Here is a 5,050-nt window from a genome sequence, read left to right on the forward strand (position 1 = left end):
TGCGTGTGTATGTGACAGAGGAGAAAGTTGGCTGTCTTCCTCTACCCCTCTCTTCTTAACCTCTTGAGACAGGGTCTTTTTTTTAATTGTAAAATCTTTTCTAAGTTTTTTTAATTTATGTTTTGAGTTATAGTTCTATCATTTCCTCCTTTCCTTTCCTGCCAACAAGCCCCTCCTTTATACTCATAATTCACTTTTATTTAATGGCCTCTTTTTCAATAATTGTTCTTATATACATATATGTTTATGCATATATTCCTAAATACATAAGTATGCCTTGTTTATTACTAGTATGTAGGTTTTTACGTCTGACCTTTGGCTATCAGATAATCAGTTGGTGTGCTCCTGTGAGAAAGACCATTTCTCCTGCTCTTAGTTGCCTGGAATTTCTTGAGTAAAGTTGAGGCCACCTGAAGAGCTGTTGGTTACTGCCAGGGTGTCTGCCATTATTGCACCCCTAGGGTTATTGTGCCGTGCCACTTGTGGTTTATAGCTGTCATAGCTGGTAGGACTGTTGATTGCTTCCCTCTTTTGGAAGCTTCCTTTCATGGTACCTTCTGGTACCAAGGAAGCTAGTCTTCAGGGAGGAGGCTTTCTGGTCAGTTCCAGCTCAAAGATAGGCCTTTGGGCTCTGTGTCTTAAGTACATGGTGTCTTCATTTCATGGTGTCTTCATTAATAGGGACTTGCCTTCTGCCTCTGTTGGTGGGGAAGGCCAACCAACTGACAACTCAAAGGGGGGCTTTTTATGGTTTGTGTTGGAGGTTTTGTTAGATGGTTGTTGGTTTTTGGAGCGAATATTGTTAGCTCTAATTAAAAAAAATTGATTTAAACTATATATGTACTTATTTAGATACAGACTTAAGAGTACTGTACTTTTGTTTGTTTTGTCATAAGTAGATCTTTAATAGTATGCTTCCCTATAATTTCTTTTCAAACTCCCTTCAGTCCTGAATTTCTCTCCCTCTCCACTTCCTAATTAGAACCTTAATTTCCTATGTAGAGCCCTGTTTTCTTCTCTCCCCATCAAATCACTTATACCCTGACTATATCCCTCTCTCTGTATTGTTTCCTCACACCACCAATGGTCCCTTTCTTTTCTTCTTCTTTTTTTTAATTTATTTATTTATTATATGTAGGTATACTGAAGCTGTTTTCATGCACACCAGAAGAGGGCATCAGATCTCATTATGGATGGTTATGAGCCACCATGTGGTTGCTGGGATTTGAACTCAGAACCTTCAAAAGAGCAGTCATTGCTCTTAACCACTGAGCCATCTCTCCAGCCTCCCAATGGCCCCTTTTCACTTTCCTGATTTCTGCAGTCACTCTAGGCTGTGTACTCATCTGAAGATTTGGAGCTATGCACCTTAGAGAGAACATGCAATGTTGGAGACTGGGTCTCTAACTAAACCTAAAGCCTACTATTTTGGCTAGCTGGTTGGCTAGTGAGTTCCTTGGACCTACACCTCAGTGCTAGGATACATGCATGGCACAGCTTTTACAGTGGATGCTGGGAAGTCAAACTCAGGCCCTCATGTTTGCACAGCAGGTGCTCTTAGACATTGAACCATTTCCCCAGGTACCTCAAATACTCATTTAAAATTGTATTTATTTTCAGAGCAAACATGGATTTATAAAGAAAAAGTGAGGAAAACTCCTGAGGATGAGAGTGGTTCTAAGTTTCTTTTCTTTTAAAATAACCATGTTCTATAGCCAGGGTTGGCCTTAAACTTACGATCCTTCTGCCTCAGTCAGGTATGCATTACTATGCCTAATAGAAGTTTTTTCTACCTTTTCTTCCGTTAGACAGTGAAGTAGGGGCTAGAGAGATAGTGGGAGAATTGGATGTTTGGGTTTTTGTTTTGTTTTCGAGACAGGGTTTCTCTTTTAGCCCTGGCTGTCCTGGAACTCACTCTCTAGACCAGGCTGGCCTCGAACTCAGAGATCCGCCTGCCTCTGCTTCCCAAGTGATTAAAGATGTGTGCCACCATTACCCAGCCTCTTTTTCTTTTTTCCTTTTTCTTTTCTTTTTTTTTTTTTTTTTTTTTGTTTTTTTGAGACAGGGATTCTCTGTATTGCCCTCGCTGTCCTGAAACTCACTTTGGCGGATTTCTTTTTCTTTTTTTAAATGGAGCCCTGCCTGTCCTAGAATTGACCTGTAGACCAAGCTGGCCTTGAACTTGAAGATATCCAACTATCCCATTTCCCAAGCACTGGAGTTAAGGGTGTGCACCACCATGCCCAACTAGAGTCATTAAAAAACGATTTCTTATTTTTTGTGTACGCGAGTGTTCTGCTTGCATTTATGTATGTGCTCCACTTGTCTGCCTGGTCCATGCAGCAGTTGAAAGATGATATGGATCCTTTGGAACTGAAATTACGGGTGGTTGTGACCACCATGTAAGTGCTGGGAATTGAACCCAGATCCTCTGGAAAAACAAGTGTTTTTTATCAGTGAGCCATCTCTCCAGCCCTCTAACATTCATTTTTAAAAATTAACTGGTATATCTTAAAATGAAGGATGGCCTGTTTATGATGTCATCTTAACAAGGTCATTGTGTTGTCATAGATAGAACTGTATAACTCCTGTAACAGTGATAAAAGATGAATGGAAACATCCCTCTTCTTCCATGAAAGTAATTACTTCATTGATTGAGCATATTGGGTATGGGATAAGAAATCAATCTGGAGTCTTCTCAAGTGAAGTAGCTGCTCTTTGAGGTTAAGCAGTCATGTAGCTGTTTAAAACAAAACAACCTTCGCTTTCTCATTTTCACCATGCCAGCAGTAACTTACATTTTAATTTAATTTTATTTGAAGATATTTTGGAGACAGGGTCTCACTATGTCACCCTACCCTGGCTGACCCCCAGCTCACAGAACTCTATCTACCTCTGTCTTCTGTGTGCTGGAATAACAGTTTGTGCTACCATATCCAGCTTTAATTTTTTTTCAATTAATTATTTTTAAAATGTAGATAGCGTTTGACTAAGTAGATGTGGCTGNCCCAGAACTCACTATATAGAACAGGCTGGCCTGGAAATAACGCATGAAGATCTTCCACTGTCTTCCAAGTGTTGGTATTAAAGGTGTTTATCACCACACCTAAAAATAATAAATTTTTTAACTTCTAAATTACTAAATTTTGCTTGAGTTGGAATGTAATATTTAACTAATTACTCAGCCTGAGAAATCCTTTTTCTATTAGACCCTAAAGTTTATTTTCCTTTCCTACAACTTTTAACTTCTCTAAGCTCAGTCATCTTAAGTTTCCCTGTGGCAAATATCTTAGCTATTTCCTCACTATTTTCCTTTTAAATTAATTTTTAGATTTCTTTTTTTATGTTTATGTGATTTTTGCCTACATGTATGCCTGTGTACCACATACATGCCTGGTCCAGAGGAGACAAGAAGAGGGTACCAGAGTCCCTAGAACTGGAGTTACAGACACTTGTGAGCTGCCATGTTAGTGCCAGGAGTTAAACCTGGGTCATCTGGAAGTCAGTGCTCTTACTTACTGAGCCCAAAATAATAAGTGCCTGTGATTTCAGAACCAAATTTTGATAAAGCCTATCCTGCTTAGCTTAGCCAACTTTGTTTTTCATTCTGTGACCCATCATCATTTAGTTGTGAGTGTGTGTGTGTGTAGGTGTGTAGGTATTTTTGGTAGGAATTGGCTTAGACATTTATGGAGGCCGATGAGCCTGAAGATGGATCAGTAGGAGTTGTTGCCAAGTGGGCAGGCTAAAATGGGACAGGCTGAAGACCAGAGACCAGGAGAGATTTTCTTTTCTTCTCCTTCCTTCCTTCCTTCCTTTCTTTCTTTCTTTCTTTCTTTCTTTCTTTCTTTCTTTCTTTCTTTCTATTATTTATTTATTTATTTATTTATTTATTTATTTATTTATTTATTTTTATATGTAGGTAGGCAAGAGGAATTCTGTTTTGGCATTTATTCTGATGTTCTTTCATGTACCTGTCTTACCAGCTAGTAATTAAAGCATGTTGAGGACAGGCAGTCATATTTATTTACCTCCTGTGGAGTTCTGCCATCCTTACATGTAAGGATATATCTATATAGTTTTACTAAACTACACCTTTTTGTTCTCACTTTAGACTGTCTCGTGTAACTCAGGCTAGACCCCAACTCATTACTCCTCTTCCTCCTGCTGCCCTAAGACTCCAGAAGTGCCCCCCCCCCCCATGCCTGGCTTAGGGAAAGGAGTTTTGAAGTTACTGTATTTTGGAGTTGAGAAATCAGTAAATCACTTTAGAATGGGAAGAAGAATGGTTTCCCTGTAGTAAAGAGGATAAGATAAAATAATACTTTTCGTTTGTTTGTTTGTTTGTTTTGAGACATGGTCTCACTGTGGCTTTGATTGGCTTAGAGCTCTCAATGTAGATCAGGCTGGCCTCCAACTCATAGTGAATCTCAGTGCTGGGATTAAAGGTGTGTGCCACCATGCCCAGCCTTAGAGATGATATTATTTATGTGGAGTGATTTAGTAGGTGACTGATTGTCATGTAGTTAATGGCTCAGCACTTGATTTATTTTTGTGCTACAAAAGTTAAGTGATTTATGAATTAAGGTAAGTTTTCCTTTCCTTTTTCTTTTCTACTTAAGAGTGAGAATCAGAATAGTGTGGAGTTCTGTAACATGGGAGCTCAACACCATGTCTGTGGCAGTCACTCCTCTTTCTCTCTTTCTCTACAAGGAGACAGGATGACACGATGCACCTTTCAGTTACTCATACTCATGAGCATGTGCAGAAGAGAGAACAAAATTAACTTAAGACCATAGTTTCATTTCCTCAACAGATAAAATTGGGCATTTAAATGATGTGATGATCTATGTTTAAGACTCTCTAACTGGTATGTAAACGGAGGGTGTCATAACCAAACTGACCTTTTGGACAGGAATGTATTAAAGTTGCAGGTTGAGGCACTAGAAGCTACAATTAGAGTATTCAAACATTCGGATACTTTAGTTTGAATTTAAATATTTTTCTTCACTTAGGAGTTAATGACAATTTTTTTTTTTTTTTTTTTTTT

The 5,050-nt window shown here is 38.7% G+C and overlaps 1 protein-coding gene across 1 annotated transcript in view; it reads left to right on the forward strand.

Moving 5' to 3' along the window:
• Positions 1-5,050, forward strand: part of Srp54 (signal recognition particle 54) — a 35,300-nt gene that overhangs the window by 3,767 nt on the left and 26,483 nt on the right. The gene's annotated exons all lie outside the window — the stretch shown is intronic.

This window comes from Mus caroli, chromosome 12 (genome assembly GCF_900094665.2).
Source record: "Mus caroli chromosome 12, CAROLI_EIJ_v1.1, whole genome shotgun sequence".
In the NCBI taxonomy this organism is placed as follows: Eukaryota; Metazoa; Chordata; class Mammalia; order Rodentia; family Muridae; genus Mus; species Mus caroli.